At 35.3% G+C, this 17,649-nt stretch overlaps 1 protein-coding gene across 1 annotated transcript in view; it reads right to left on the bottom strand.

The window, feature by feature from the left end:
- The window catches only part of CCDC102B (coiled-coil domain containing 102B), a 194,784-nt gene that overhangs the window by 173,967 nt on the left and 3,168 nt on the right, over positions 1-17,649 (bottom strand). The window lies entirely within an intron of this gene.

The following is a 17,649-nucleotide window of genomic DNA, read 5'->3' as shown; positions in this document are numbered from 1 at the left end:
CTTCTTGTTTTTCCCTCTTGAGTATCTTAAAAAAAAAAAAAAGAAACAACTAAAAGTCTTACTATACCAGAGAAGACTTAGTTGTTTAAAGTAAAAAAATTGCTTCTATATTCCAACATCCATCTGTAAAAAAATCATGTTTATGTTAGTGATTAGTGTTAACACCTGTAGTTTAAATGTAGAAGGCCAATGCAGTAAACAAAATACTGAAGAGTAGATACTCTTAGCATTATGATTCAGTCATGTTTCATTTCAGCTGAATAGAAGTTTTTGCAGTTTATGGTTCCAGTTTTCCAGCTGTTTTCAACTTTGCAGTGCTTTCCAGAACATTTATTTGCCATTTGTTAGAAGCTTCTGGAGAACTGTTGTAGTCAAGTATGGACATGAGAGAAGAGAAAGAAAAGGACAGTAAAGGACTACAACTCCCTTATCACTGTCTGGTATAGCACCACCAACTCCCACAACAACGCTACACGGATGTAGAACAGCTGCTGCCAAAGCTTGATCAAGGTCGAGTCTTTTTCTTGTTGCGTGACCTACTCCCAGAAATTCTTAGGGGCAGGGAAATAACCCTGTTACCCCATTCCAAATAAGATACATCTCTACATATTGTTTATTATATAAAGATGAACATGATGTAAAAAGACTTCTCCACAGAATGGTTTCATAGTGTATAGCTAAGACCTATTTATGAATTCATTCATAAAGCCAAAATGATCCAACTAAATAAACAAAACAGGGAGCAGCCTAGAAAATAGGACTGTATTCGTTATATCTATTTTAATTGATTTCTCTTTTGACTTTTGGAATACAGCATAAACTTTATAAACATTAAGCTGCTTTGTTCATTATTTCTTAGAGATAGGTAGGGTTGATGTTGCTGATGTAAAGCTTAGACATACAGACACATGTTTCAACAAAGTACTACAGATGTCACCTAATAACACACATTATGCCTGCCCAAGGTTTTGATTTCTCCACAAACTTCTAAATTAAACTTATCTCAGGTGAAAAGAGGATATTTCTTAACTGGAAGATAGTCAAAGGAGATTTCTTACTATTGAAGAGTTATTTGCTCTTTAATCTTGAAGTAAGGTCTTCAGCGAAGAGGATTTTTTTTTTTTTTAAATACAATTGCTTAATTTGAAAAGAAAAAAAAACAAACATCAAATTGCAAAGTGATAAAAACCTGTAAAACCATTCAAGATCTAGTGGCTTTGTAGAATAATCCCTCTATTTTTTCTTATTAGTGCCTAAAATGTAATTCAAATAGAGACTTGTAGAACAGGTTGACTAAACTGAAGAACATTCTTGTCAGTTTGTAGGATAAAGTCTTGGGGGAGGGGGAGTGGGGCAGAAGAGGGAAAAAAGCTAGAACTGCACCATATGAATTCATTCATAAAGCCAAAATGATCCAACTAAATAAACAAAACAGGGAGCAGCCTAGAAAATAGGACTGTATTCGTTATATCTATTTTAATTGATTTCTCTTTTGACTTTTGGAATACAGCATAAACTTTATAAACATTAAGCTGCTTTGTTCATTATTTCTTAGAGATAGGTAGGGTTGATGTTGCTGATGTAAAGCTTAGACATACAGACACATGTTTCAACAAAGTACTACAGATGTCACCTAATAACACACATTATGCCTGCCCAAGGTTTTGATTTCTCCACAAACTTCTAAATTAAACTTATCTCAGGTGAAAAGAGGATATTTCTTAACTGGAAGATAGTCAAAGGAGATTTCTTACTATTGAAGAGTTATTTGCTCTTTAATCTTGAAGTAAGGTCTTCAGCGAAGAGGATTTTTTTTTTTTTTAAATACAATTGCTTAATTTGAAAAGAAAAAAAAACAAACATCAAATTGCAAAGTGATAAAAACCTGTAAAACCATTCAAGATCTAGTGGCTTTGTAGAATAATCCCTCTATTTTTTCTTATTAGTGCCTAAAATGTAATTCAAATAGAGACTTGTAGAACAGGTTGACTAAACTGAAGAACATTCTTGTCAGTTTGTAGGATAAAGTCTTGGGGGAGGGGGAGTGGGGCAGAAGAGGGAAAAAAGCTAGAACTGCACCATGGAGCAATTCTTTTGTTCAGCAGCTAGGGTAACTTACTGAAGAAAAACTCTGACACCTATGAAGGCACACTGTATTTATATTGGTTAAAACTATCATTTAACCAATATATGATGATGAACAATCTTAAACATTGATGAAGGAGATACAGTAGGCTAATGACCAGAAAAAAAACAGACCTTGTCTTTGGTCTCCCCTTTGACAGAAATAAGTCAAATAGCAAATCATCAATACATGCTTAAATTTCCCTACTCATAAAACAAGGGTAATTTACTGTTTGAAACAATTGTTGAAAAGCTCTGCCCAAAGAATTATGCATTGTTATTGCTAGGTGTGCAAATATTTTTTTCTTTTCAAATGGAAGGACAGCACTGAAAGGTCTACACATGAATCAATAATTGTTGTATTGGAAATACAGCTTTGAAATATCTTGGTGTTTCACTATGTAGAAACACATGCAAACTTTCTTTGGTCAGGTAGTCTATTTTCACCCTGCTATATGTACAAATAATTAGTAGCTTTCATCCTTTGTGGACAGATTGTCTCATTCTGTTCCCTTTGCACACAATACAGACAATCAAATGTTATGACTGAAGCACAGAGGAAATGATGAAGCCAAATTCTCAAAAATAAAAGAATGAAATGTAACTAGAGCTCATGATTTACTGAAGGCTTTTCGAATCTCTATTTAATCCATGGGATTTTTTTCTATGCAATTTATCTTGGAAGTTTTATCACTTACTATAAACAACAGAGGTGTACAGAAGTGCAATGTTTCTTTGAAGTCTTTTAGATTAATTTTTTTTTTTTTTAGTGAGCAAGGTGCAGTGGCGGCCTCTTAATTTAAGACATACCTTATAATTTAACATTACATTTAACACAAGAGAACATGAGTACATAGAATGTGGGAAGCATGATTCATGACTTATTCTGATTTTAATAATTTAATAATAAACTCAAGAAAGAAAAAAACCTAATCATACTACTGTTTTTACTTTGCTGAATTTCCATTTCATTTTATAGTGAAACATTCACAAGTCTTCTGCATGCAGCCCTGGTTTAACTGAAGTAAAAGGGTGTTTTTCCATTGGCATTAATGAAAATAAGATTTTCTGCTTTGCAGAAGTGTTGTACTTTCACGACCAGTGTAATCCAGCACAAATCCACTGCTACTGAAAAGACAGCCCCTCCTTTTTCACACATGCATCTACATGTTCTTGGCTAGGTAGTTTTTCCTCTTAGTAAAAGTAGTAACATAATCAGATCAAACAGATGCAACATTTGCAGCTAGCAATTTTTCAGCTTCATCAGTGTCCTCATATTTCACTAGTGGCTGCGTGAAACCTAGTGTTTCCACAAAACATGGCTTAGAAATACAAGAGGGAAAGAAAGTAGGACTGTCCCTTTTGACAGCATCACAGAACTCTATTCAATTTATATAGCTAGTAGAATTACAGAAGTAATATCCAGGGAGCAACAGCCAAGAGTTTGTGAACAAAACAACAACAAAAACAAAAATCTCTATATTGTATACAAGATCGTATTTAAAACACGGTATTTGACTTTTGTGAGAATATTGTATGAAACTGAAAGAGGAAAATGTATTTCAGTGATGACTAGAGCAGATTTGCCCTCCTATGGAGAAAAGGTTTGGGCAGGAATGTCTTTTCGGCTAAAGTGAGTTTTTGCCTACAAACTTCCTTTCTTGGCAAACAACTACGATGTATCATGCTGATCCATTATGGTAACCCTAGCTGTCACATTAGTCAGCCTCTAAGACCATGGGTGATGAAAGCAAATGAACTACCCTTTAAACTGCCACACATCTTTGTAATGGTATTTCCAAACTTTTTTAAAATTATTTTGTAGAAAAATCCTAGAATATCTAGAATTGGACATTTTAATGTAATGTTTAAGTTTTCTGCATATATTTTTCACAAACATTTAATCAGAAGACTAATAGCTTCCCATGAGTGTTAAAACACAAGGCTAATGGCATCAAGGATGAATATTCTTATGCAGCTAGTTTAATATCCACGTCTGAACAGAGCAACTCGTTTGCTACAGAGTTGTAGAGCAACTCTGATAAAAATGGTAATAGGAATTCTATTTCAACTGTGAACAATTAAGACTTGTGCTTGTATCTATTTTAAAAGAAAGAGACTAAAATATTAGTCTTGAAAGGAAGCAAAGATTTAAAACTAACAAAAATTTGTTGATTATTATAGAAGTGCCTGAAATGGTCAGAACTTCACAGTCCCAGAGGTATGATTAGGATGGGCTTTTTTTTTTTTTTTACACTTCACATCAATCTGATCTTTCATTTCCTCAAAAATACTGCACTGATGAAATAAATGTAATTTAAAAAAAAAAAAAAAAACAAACTGAAGACTGTTGTAATACTGAATCAGTTGATACTGAATCTTTAACCACCCCTGTAGTTACCATGATATTTAAAAAAAAAAAAAATTCTCTTCTTTGGTATATGACCACCTCATAGAAAAGTAATTCACAGTAAAGTGTCACATATCTACATTGAACCTTGAAAACTCTCATCTACAGAACATTGCCAATCTGTTCCAGGAAGGAACAAGAATAATTTCTAAGGTGTATGTTAAAGATAACTAAGAGAAGAAAGCTATGTGTTAATATTGTTACAGACACAGACTTCTAAACATCAGAAGTTTCACAAGTCTGAAAACTGAGGGAAAAAAAAAATAGTCTGTAGCTAGTTTTAAAGTTGCTAGCCTGAGTTTGCAGCAGCAGACTAGGTAGCACAGCCTATAGAGCTCAGTGAGTATAATTACTTCATAAAAGATAACTGGGTGGAAAGATAAGATAAAGTCAGGGAATTGGATGAAAGTGAGGATTTTCTGTCCAGGGAAACCTTCTGATAGTTCCACTCTTAACAATTCAGGGAGAAGATGAATCCCTTTTAGAGTAGTTTTTATTAAATGAATAATCTAATATAAGTATGCACAAAATATAGGAAGCAACATTCATTGTATCATGCGAGTGGAGTGGGGATAGTATGAGAGAAAGAGAGAGAAGGAGATCTGATGGTTCTCAGAGAAAAAAAAAGATGCAGATATTTGGCAAACACTACAAGGAATATAGGTCTGAAGCATATTTCATTATATTGCAACCTTTGCTTCTTTACCTCATGATCATAAACACCAGTAAGAAAAAGAGCTCTTGATTTATTATTATAGGCTATTATTGTTATGGGCAGAGAAATGTATTAACCCTTGGTAGCACAATTAAAATCACCAGGAGAGAAAAGAATTATTACACTTCCCCCACATTAATACCTGCTCACTGAACTCAGGTTTTCCAGTGAGTTCAGTAGCTAGGTCAGCAGCTTGAGGATAATATTTCAACACCTTTTTATTAATTGCATGATGTAATCTTTAGTTACATGACTCTTAATTATGAAGAATTCAGCCAAACTTTTTTTTAAAGGTATCCTGTATCTTTACAGAAAATGTCTGCTTCAGATTAAGCCAGATAATTTTCTTTTGTCTAATCTATAAACATCATAGGACAAAATGAACCATTAAAACTGCATGTGTGCTTTTGTAAATGCTACTGTAAAGTCAGAACTTTCTATGATACTGCTGCAACTGTCTCACTCAACAAACCCTACAAAGGAAGAAGGCATTGAGGACATGTACAGGGGTGATGGGCTCATTATGGGAAGAATATAGGAAGCAACTGACTGTCACTCCCTGAAAACTTGGTTGTTTACAAAAGGCTGCTATCAACTCAAGAAAAGAAGATCAAGTTATGTGTGCCTATTCCTGTTGTAAAACTGATTTTAACCAGTAAGCCATTACCCTTAGGGGTTCCGCCCAGTGGCTAGAGAATTGGGTGAAAAAATATTGACGAGTAAATGGTAGAAAAGTATGGGGAAAAAAACCACCACACCGGAAAGTGATTTATGATATAGCTCAATCTAGGAACATATCCATAGAACATGTATCTAGTCACCAAAACCCTAAAAATCCTGAGGCAACACAGAGTCAGGTGGCTGATCATTTGGCTAGAAAAAATGTAGCACAAGACTCTGAGGCAGAAAAAGTACCTGGTTACAGGAATGGCTTGGACACACTGGGACCTATGATTTATTTCAACAGGCTGAGAGGAGAGGATGCCTGGTGGCAAAAGCTCCGGCAAAACAAACTCTAGATTTGTGCCACTTTTGTCAAACAATGGTACAGCACGTCACCAACATTTTACCATCTTCAGGGAAGGTAAACTAATCTGGGAAACTTGGCATGTAGATTATAATGATCCCTTAGAATGAACACCTGGAGGGTGGAAAGACATCCTTACAGGAGTAGAAATAGCGGTATAGGGAATGTGCACCCTGCCTAAGCTACCACTGGTCTTGCAACAGTTGCTGCTTTAAGCCAGTGGTTTGCTACTTTTCCCTTATCCAGAGAAATACAATCTTATAAGGGATAACATCTTAAGAATAAAGTAGTACAAGCCTGGTGTGGTTCAAATGTTGTACAATGGATTTTCCACCTACTGTATCAACCTCAAAGTAATGGGACAGTAGACCAATGGAATGGACTACTAAACCAGCAGCTACACAAGAGCAAATCTATTAATACTCTAAGTGGGGATCCTATCTGTGGGATCTTCTAAGTTGGCTACACAAGTGACAAACCCCCATGGGAAGTACCATAGATAAGGGATTCATATCAGTAGCTGCCCAAATCCCTGTTAAAACAGAAGTAAAACCCTCCTGAAGTCCATAAAATGAGATTGCAGTTGAACATTCAACTCGGGTTATCTGGGTGACTGTCCTTGTACAATGAAAAAGGAGTATGGGATGCTGTAACGCTAAAGGGAGTAAGTTAACAACTGAGATTTGGATTACGTCCAAGACCTGAGTGTTTTCTCTTGCAGAAACTGTGGCCTTACTGCATCACCACAGCAACACTGATAACTGGAACACATACCCAAAACTTGTCTCTAACAGATTCTGCCTTTTAACATTGCCTATGGAACAACTCAGGTATTGCAAATCAGTCATAACCCACCTTTAAAACTAGTTACATGACGAATACCATCTGTAACACCATAAGGACAAGTATTGACAGTAGGTGATAATGTTACATTAACCTTAAGATCTAAAGTTAACCTGAATTTAAGTATATGTAGTAACACTAGATGTGAAGCTGTACATGGTTGTGACAAGAGTGAAATGGCTACTACAGACATGCAAGGTAACTAATCATACACTAGTGGCCCACAATAATTGCACTAACTGTACACAATGAGAAAATAATACATGGCAATTTTTTCATAAACGCTCAATAATCTCTGGGCAAGTCAATATAAATGGACAAAATTAAGATACCATTTGTTCCTCATTGTGTATCTTAAAAAACAATCCAGACAGCTTCTTAATAAAAGTACCCTTCACTTAATGCAATTGCGTGATGGACAAGAGCCTATGATTATGGCTCCAAAGTTAATGACAATGAACGTACATTTGAACTTAACCAATGTATACACTACTGCATAGAATAAAACTTCCACTGATTATAGTGACCATCTTTATGACTGGTGCCTACAAAGTCATAGACCCATAGGACATAGAACTAAAAGAGACATTATTCAAACTCTGTTGGGTGAAATTGGTATAAGAACTGAATTAATTTCATACTGAAATCCTAGCAAATAAGTTATCAGTATTAGGAGAAACTGAAGCTAGGGTAACCAGAATGATCTGGAAAATGCCTAGAGGAAAAAGAAGTAAAAATATGATAATAATGAACACACTGCTTATGTTAAAGCAGTGCCACCAGGTCAAAGCGAGAGCAACATCTACATAAGACACGGTGGACAGGAAGAGATAAGGGCTGATATCACCTGCAGCCATCATCTCCTGCATCTTTGCAAAGTAACTGTCCAGCAGTTTCTTCAGAATCCATTAATGCATGGAAATGCTATAGACCAAACTTCCGAGATGAAAAGTATAAATACGTCAGCTTACACCTAAAGTTTTTGAAGAAGATCCAATATCAGTCGGACTGCTGAGGCTTTCATGCTTGCCAGTGTGATACAGGGAACACCCCCACCATGACGGACGAGAAAGAATGAGCAGCCTCACCATCAGCTCAGTAACTGTTTTGTTCATAGGTGAGTTACAAATTAAAGAACTTGTGAGTTAGAGAGTTCATGAATTAACAAAATAATGAATTAGTGAATTCACATGTTGGACCAGTCTGTACAAAGATGATTCAGCCATTGTTCGATGTCTTTGTACGTTGTGGTGGGGTTTTTTTTGAGGGGGGGGAGGTGTTTGGTTTTTTGTTTTTTGTTGTTTTTTTTTTTAAATGAGCTCATAAAGTTTAATTTACAGAGTACATTGTGCTATAAATTTAAGAGATCCAAACAGAGCATGACAACATATGCAGATTATCATACTTCCACATTAGACCCATCTGGGTCTGATCATGGTGTCTGTTAGTAAGTTAAGAAAATTGTTATTTCAGAACTGAAAATTAAAGAAGGTGATTTCAAGACTTTTCACGGCACAGCCAAAGTTCATTCTGTTTATTTTTTCCACAGCTTTAAAACATAGCAATATTAAACCATATGGTATATTTTTAAGTTTATGTTTGTCCTAAACATTATATTCTTTACATGCGTCATAACTAAAAATCAGCCAAAAAAAGTGTTCTGAAGAGACAAACAATGAAAATTATTTACTTCCTGCCAGGAGTTATCTTTTTTTTTTTTCTTCTTCCTTTTTACATTTCTCTAGCTGCATTCCTTTTAATATCAAAATATCAAAAGTAATCTAATTTATTTCCAAAACCCATTTCATTTACTCCTCATGGCTGGTAACTAAAAACACTTATGCTGTGAAAACCATTAAATATAAAGTTAAGTTTCTAACTTCACAAAGAGAAAAGTTTGTGGGTTTATGGGGTTTTGGTTTTGGTTTTTTTTGTCCCATTATGAAATCTGTAAAGTGCCTGAAAAAAAGCAGGTTTTCTCACCGTACCAATTTGGAAAGTATGGTTTGTTAAGTGTGTCTTTGAGATCAAATGAAATCACAGCCACAATTCATTAATGTCCTGACACATAAGATAAAAATTGTGCAACCTCATCTTTCTTCTGTAACCTATCCTCAGCCTGAACTTTTGAAGCCTAAGAGACAGTGTCATACCTAAATCTTAATTTCCTTAATTTTAAAAGTTCTTAAAGGACAGGATTAAAACTCAGATCTTTTATCAAAAAAAAAAAAAAAGAAAACAAAGATAAAACTGAGGGAAAATAAACCCAAAATATTTAGACTGGCTGAGAAGGAGTAAAGACAGAAGTGCTGAGTAAAGTCTTATACATTTCCTATAGGTCTGGCCAAATATAAAATCTTGGGAAAACTGAATATCACTATTTTTTTCATTATTTCCTTACAGTATAAACACCTTTGCCTTGCAAATAAGTAAATGAATAAATTTAATCTCAGAAGAGTTTAAAAAGTTCCAGAGGCAGTGAAAGGAGTAGGACCAAATGTAAGTCAGCACTTGTTAGTAGAATCTGTGCAAAACTGAAGTCAGATCCCACTTCTGAGTTGCTAGATGATGATCACTGAGGGAATAATATGACAGAGAGAAAGGTGGCAAAAAAAAGAAAAAAAAACCCACCCAAGTTTCAGCTTGGCCTTCTATTGAAAAATCCAGAAACAAAGTCTGTTAACTACTCTATCAAGCCTAAAAAGTTCAAAAACAGAAAGTAACTTCAGGAAAATGGTAGTTCTGTAGGAAAAATTGCATTTTACTACTATATAAAGTGTTGTGACAGTCAAGGTTACAAGCTCAAGAAGTAGGCCCATGTGAACCTCGTGAGGTTCAACAAGGCCATGTGCAAGGGCCTGAACTTGGGTCAGAGCAACCCCCGCTATCGATACAGGCTGGGGGATGAAGGGATTGAGAGCAGCCCTGCCGAGAAGGACTTGGGGGTACTGGTGGATGAAAAGCTGGACATGAGCCATCAATGTGCACTTGCAGCATAGAAGGCCAATTGTATCCTGGGCTGCATCAAAAGAAGGGAGCAGCAGGTCGAGGGAGGTGATTCTGCCCCTCTACTCTGCTCTGGTGAGACCCCACCTGCAGTACTGCATCCAGCTCTGGAGCCCTCAGCATAAGAAAGACACGGAGCTGTTGGAACGGGTCCAGAAGAGGGCCACAAAAATGAGCTGGAGTACCTCCCATATGAGAACAGGCTGAGAGTTGGGGTTTTTCAGCCTTCTTGGAGAAGAAAAGGCTCCAGGGAGACCTTATTGTGGCCTTCCAGTACCTAAAGGGGGCCTACAGGAAAGATGAGGAGGGACTATTTATCAGGGAGTGTAGTAATAGGATGAGGGGTAGTGGTTTTAAACTAAAAGACGGTAGATCCAGACTAGATATAAGGAAGACATTTTTTACAATGAGGGTGGTGAGACACTGGAACAGGTTGCCCAGAGAGGTGGTGGATGTCCCATCCCTAGAAACATTCAAGGTCAAGTTGGACGGGGCTCTGAACAAGCTGATCTAGTTGAAGATGTCCCTGCCCAAGGCAGGGGGGTTGGACTAGATGACCTTTAGAGGTCCCTTCCAACCCAAACCATTCTATGATTCTGTAATTCTGAAGTACCCCCGGAAAGTATAATATTACATTAGCAGTCCACGTATAGCTAAATTCTCAGGAGAAAAAGCAAAGGATGAGCACATTAAAGGTAGTGACTGAAATGCAATAAGCCACAGAGGGATAGTAAGTGAAAGGACTACTCAGGAATACATGAAGTTTTTACTGTTTTAGTCAGGAACAAGACAGGATTATCCAGAAACCAAAAGGAAAATAAAGCAATGACCAGAATGCTGAAATAAGCATTTTCCACTGTACAACAATATTAGGTATACTGCTACTTGGTATTCCAGTATTCATAGTAGGAAACAGAAATTCTCTGACTCCAGAGGAGGAATTCTTTCTATTGTTAATAGTTCCTTGCTTCTCCTGAAGGTTTTCATAATTCGTATGAAGATAGGTAGCATAAAATTTTATATATAAAAATTTATAACTTCACAAAAAGAAATGTGAAGTAGCCCTGAAACAGCCCTTAGGCTGACCACGTCAGTCGCATTGCCAGTTTATCCTCATTTCCTATCCTTCCCCATAACCTACTCCAACCTTTTGAAATAAGATTTACAATTCCAAGTGGAGGTTGTCCTGCCCATTTTAGAGAAAAAAAATCTCTAGTCTGACAGCAATTCTGTTGAAACAAAGGCATGCTACATAGAAGTCCCGAGTAATCTGCTGTGAGCAGGGGGGCTGGGTTAGATGATCTCTAGAGGTCTCCTCTAACCTCAGCCATTCCATGATTCTCTGAGTAGTGTGATTTCTGAGGAACTGTGCATGCCTGCTTATTTCAGTTTTAACAACGTTGCCATAACAGCTAGGAAACCAAAAGAAATCAAGATCACGGATTTTGAATCTCTGAATACATAACTTTTAGCCAAAAGGTTCACAAAACACCATGTAAGTAGAGAAGTGCCATAAGAAATAAACCCATTTTGTGATAACACTGAACCACCTTAGAAGCAGCAATTCTGCATTGTTGTCAAGAACGTACAGTATATCCATATTTTTGACTTCTGCAACTCTTCCAGCTAATTTCTTTTTTTAAATCAAGTAATTTTATAATGTAAATAACTTTTAGTAGGAAGAATATAGGAATATCCTGATTTATTGTTTTTCATGTGAACATATTCATGCTCTAGAAATTTCTTCTAAACAACTTGATTCTTGAACTTTTAAAAAACATCAGCAGATTACGTGAAAAAAAAGTATTTTGTTTTCAATGTTGCATATTATAAATAATGATTTGTTATTTACATACTTCTAAACAACAAAATGTTGATATTCCATTAGATGTATTAGTATCAGAATTCCCTCACACAGTTACAGAAAAAATAAACACATTGTGTCTCCTTAAGAATTCAGCGACATATGGAAATGAGTTTCTCTTAACTATATTCCCATTTAATCCACTTTTGCTTCAAAAAACCTGCCAATTTGTGTTATGTTTCAAGGAGAGTGATGTGTTTTCTTGGAATTTTCTTGCTTCCATTCCAAACTAAAAAAAAAACAAAACCAACAAACCACAACCAAACAAGTAAAAAAGCCACAAAGCATGCAACAGTTGACACTGACATATCTAAGACTGCTACAGTCCACTCTTGAAAATCTCTAATTTGCTAGGAATTTGATCATTTTATGGGATTACATTTATATTGCTTCTGTAATAGGTATCAGCGTCTACACACTCTCATCCATGCATCAAATGCATATATTGTAGAAAGAAACACCATTTTAAAATATCTTGAGATATGAAAACTGTTTGCATATTAACAACATAAAATTCAACTGGGTAACTTTCCCACTTCTATTATTGCAAGTCTCTTTGCTTCTTGTTTTCGGGAGATAGAGGAGTAGAAATGCTGATACACAAAAAAAAGGTTTGTTCTTAAAACAAGTTTGCAGAAAGCAAGAGACACTCAAAAGAACATCTACTATTCACACACCAGATAAACTCATTTACAGATTCAAGCGTTAAGTATTTAAAGCTTGGAATAATGTAATACTTGGCTAGTTTGGAATCAAGCAGCAACTCACAAGACAGACACTGGATATACGCAAAACCAGAGATTTATTTAGTTAAGTATAAGCAAAAATTTTAAGAAAAATTAAATCCAGATAAGTACTACAATACAGAACTACTCTGAAAATAAGGACTGTTACATTATATTTCACATGTTGAAGGGTGAAGGGTTAGCCAGATTGTTTGTTCAGATTCGCAAGACAAATCCCTATGAAGGATTACCCTTTTTCATCTTTAGATATTTCTCTTCCTTTCTGAGAAAAGATCTGTGGTGCATGCCTAATACTTATTATTCTCAGGCATGCACTTGGCTTCTTATAGAGATATGACGCCACAAAATTTTCTTTTGTCCCTCTTCATCATTTTCTAAGTTAATTGAATTAGAAGCAAACTAATAGTCTTATTTCCACTATGGGGTGGGCCCTGATATAGTAATGTGGAAAGGCACAGCTGTAAGGCACAAGGAAAAAGGTGAAAGAAGAATGTGTATAAGCCTTGGCTTTGTCCCCATAAACCTGTTCTGCCAACATAAACTGCAAATGTGCAGAGCACTGTGTGTGAAGAAAGTGGTGAACAAGATAATCAAGCATTCCCAGATACTTCCCAGGCTGAAGGTCAATTCTAAGCACAGGTGGAAACAATCCAGAAGAGATATGTCTGTAACAGCAGCAGTTAGTGACTTGCAGGAAACACTTAATTCTCCATAAAGTTCCACAAAATTTTATATTTGGATTGATGCTTTTATTGAAACTATTACCTTTACTGTGGTTCCTGTAACCATGAGGTATTACATATTTCTCTCAATGTGTGAACTGCTTCTGTAAAATATAGTGGAAACTTTCTATGCCAATAGGAGAATTTGGCCACAGAAGCAGTCAAACCAGGATGGCTAAAAGCTTTTAAGAACTAAACGTTTTTTTCTTTCCACATTAGAAGAATAAAAACACCCCTAGGTAAAGACATTTTATTCTTTTAAGTTACGGTAAGACATAAGGTGCCAACAATTAAAAGCTGTAACCAAGAACAAGAATTCTTTCACAGCTTATCTCACATTATTGTTGCCAATGGTCTTTTTAGAGGCTCTTGCTCAAAATGAAATGCTGTAATTCTCTTTGTAAAAGGACGCACCAGAAGAGAACTTGGTCCACTTGTCTGTGGTCCTATGTACTGCTTTTCCTTTTAACATTTTCTGCCCATGTCTAAATATCCATTTTAAAGTGAAATCCTGTTCACTGTTTCAATTTCTTTTTAAACACATGAATATATTTTATATAATATTATACAGATTATCTACATACTGTGCACATATGCATTCATAAAAAAGACAGTCATAGATTACAATAAATTTAAAGACTAAAAAGTTTCTACTCTTTTTCCTTTTTTGGCTGCTACTGTCAATAAACTATAAGCAGTTTGGATACTACTTCAAGATGAGAACCAGTATTATATACTCATTGTGATTTAGGTCTACTGGTTAACCACAAGTCATTACATATCATTGCAATATCTTCCAAGAGCTTTTACACAGACAAGCTGATGTTTCTTCACGTCTTTGAAGTTGTATTCAAATCCTTAGGATTAAATATGGGTAACAAATATTTGTACATACAGATGTTGTCATTTACTACCCATAAGGCCAAAAGAAGCTCTGAAGTACTGCTTTAAATATCATTTACAGTAACTTAATTTCCCCAAGAATGTTTTGTTTGATTACAAACCTTCATAATATATCAACCATAGTTTTATACATTTGAGTCTGCAGAATTGATATTCATTTCTCAGCTACTACACTTGAAAAAATAAATTGTATACATCAGATACAATCTGAGTTCTAATCTAATCTCATTGATTCTGTGTGGAGATTGGTAATCTACCATGAAATACGTTTATTTTCTGAATGATGCTCTGTATGATTGTTAGAAAAGACAGGCTATGAGTAATATTCTGAATAATAACTTCAATTCATACCAAATTCATAGTGTATTTAAACTAAGACAATATTAATTCATACAAATGAATAGAGATTTTTTTTAGAATAATAGGCATCTTGTTCTTCAGATACAATGAGATTTGCTCTTAATCACATTAAAATGGTTTCCGATTTTTTTTTTTTTTCAGCAGTTCCACAGCTGAGGCAAAGAATAACCAAGTGCACGAGTCTTCTTCCTGTCTCCACAGAAAGCAAAGTCAGTTTCAGTGGGTGTTTAACGTGACATATATTTTTTACTCCACATTGAAATGAACAACAGTGTTAAAGGTGTCATAACCCCTTTATTGGAGGCAAGTAGGCTAAGCAGGTAGCTTCTTACACTGCTCAGCTCATTTGCAACAGAACCAGTTGTCAGTCAACAACACAGAATCTCAAAAGACTCCACACAAACAGAATTGCCAGTGTGTTGTTACAGGACATGCAGCTCAGCCAGTACACACATACACTATCATCTTGCTTATGCTGACAGACAGCCCTTTGACAGGACACAGAAGAATCTCTTTTATGGATTTGCTCTGAACTTTCCAGAAGGAGGGAAGACTCCAGAATTTTATGGGAATAATATCCAAGACATACATCATCCACAAGGTTAGATCTGTCTTTAAGCATGTCATTCATTATCAGTTTTAAAAGTATTTTTAAAATTTGCAAGCATTAAAGCCAGTTGTAAATTAAAGTCAAAGAAAGCTAAAAACATTTCATTCAGCTGTTCATTTTCATCCAGTGTGTTTGTTAATCAATTTAAGATATCCGAAACAAATATTTGCAAGTAAGCTTTAAATAAGCTTACAGGACACTATTCTGACCAAAGACCATTGTATCATGTCAGGTCCTCAATGGTTAGTTTCCTTTTCCAGTCATTACTAACATTAGCGTTCTACTATTTAATGTTTTATTTATTTGTTTGTTTCTCTTAAAAAGCCAAATTATTCTCTTTGTGAGAGCCTCTGTAAGTTCTTATTGGGTACAGCCAAAATTTAAGATGCCCAGCTACTCCCAAATGGCGCTGAGGACTTGAAAGACCTATGGGGGTTTTTTCCACATTTTTCAGATTGGGCTATAGAACAGGTCAGTTGGGCTCCTTTCAGTTTCAAAAGGAAGTTGAAAAAGGCAACTGAAGACAGACTTCTTTAACCATCGTGAAGAGCACTTTACTGAACAAGAATTAGGCTAGACACAATGCTAAAACCTGTCCACTCAAACAGTAGAGGTCACTTAAATGTATAGAAAAGCTTCATTATTTAAAAAAATTATCACAAGTTTGCTTCTAGAGTTTATACCACATTTCTAACAACTTTTTGTATGTTACTCAGTTGAAAATTGTTTTTAAACTGGATAGATTCGCTTTCATCTACAGGCTTTTTTGTTTACTAACAAAACAACACTGAGGGTTGTTTGGGTTTGGGGTTTTTTTTTTTCCAATGTGTGAAGATGTAAAGGCATATCCCTGAAAAATTAAGTTTTTAATGCCTGCTTATATTCTGACAAATTCTTCAGTTTTGTAAAATTTGTGACAGTATCTTAAAATCATATACTTTATGAAGTGAGAGATTAATAATTGTCTTGTTATAGTTGTAATCATTATGATCTTTTTTATTCAAAACATGACCTACTTTGAAAAAACAATTTCATAACACTGGGAGTAGGGAACATTAATCACAGATATCTGATGCATTGTTTCTGACCAAGACATAAAACATTCCAGTGCTTATTAGGACAAAAAACAATTTTTCTTCAAAACACTACTCAGAGTCTATCTGGAAACAAGTGATTTTTTCCCACGCACATAAGCAGACAAGTGAGAACGTTCATGAATATTTTGTTTTCTCTGGGTCAGAGCCTATCCCTTTGGCTTGTTCAACTACTTTGATATAGTTGTATCAGAATTAACAATTCTGTTGCGCAGAGACATGCTCAGTTTTATCAGAATAGTTTTAGAAGCCGTTTCTTCTAGAATTAAGTCTCTTTAAAGAATGTTCTTTAAAAAAAGATTACTTCTTGGGCATTTATATGTAATTATTCTTAATTGTCCTTAACCACTGTAGTATTTTAACACCATCTTATGTCTTTCAACGGTTCAAGGACTCCTTTGTGGGATTTAATGCTGTAAGATAGAATCCTGTGATGACTCCAATTCCACTACATTGTCTTTGAGGGAAAGGTACTTAAGAAATAATTCATATTGTCATAAGCGCCATGGTTTTACAATTACTAGAGTGGTCACATAAAATAATCCACAAAGTACCATGTGCTGTATCCTAGAGGTCACTTAAATGCATAGAGAAGCATCTCTATTTATTCTCTACAGTGCCCACAGTAGGCCATTGAGTAGCCCCATCAAAAGAGAAGAAATTAATTTACAAGTATACTGCAAATTTTCTTTTGAATATTGTCCTTCAGACAGAAGGGAAGTTGGCATCCTTTTGCCAACACAGGTACCTACAAAAGTTATGGAGAAACCTTCAAGTCAACTGAAAATACATTTTAAAAAAATAATCAAAACAATAAGAGCTTTCATGGCGCTTCCTCCCTGGTATTCCTCCAGTAATGTGATTGACGTTAAATAAGAACGGATTTGGCATAAAACCTGCATTATTTAACCCAATATAAATCAGACCTAGATTACTCAAATCAGCATGAGCAGAGAATCAAGCTGTTCAGGGAGGATCATATTCAGGATAAACCAGTCAATGAAAGATTATTGTATGGACTAAAAAGAGAATAGGAACAAAAGTGTCCTTTGCTTAGAGACCCGCTTTTCCAAAGGACTGTGGAATATGGTCTCTAGTATGCCTTAACAGAAAATTAATATCAAGATAATGCAGTTTCTATATACTGATACATCTTTATGTAATGTCAGTTAAATAAAAAGTAAATCTCTGTTGTACAATCCTGTTAATACCTTATTAAAATACA

This window comes from Pygoscelis adeliae, unplaced genomic scaffold (genome assembly GCF_000699105.1).
Source record: "Pygoscelis adeliae isolate BGI_AS28 unplaced genomic scaffold, ASM69910v1 Scaffold140, whole genome shotgun sequence".
In the NCBI taxonomy this organism is placed as follows: Eukaryota; Metazoa; Chordata; class Aves; order Sphenisciformes; family Spheniscidae; genus Pygoscelis; species Pygoscelis adeliae.
This window is presented reverse-complemented; position numbering and strand designations above follow the sequence as displayed.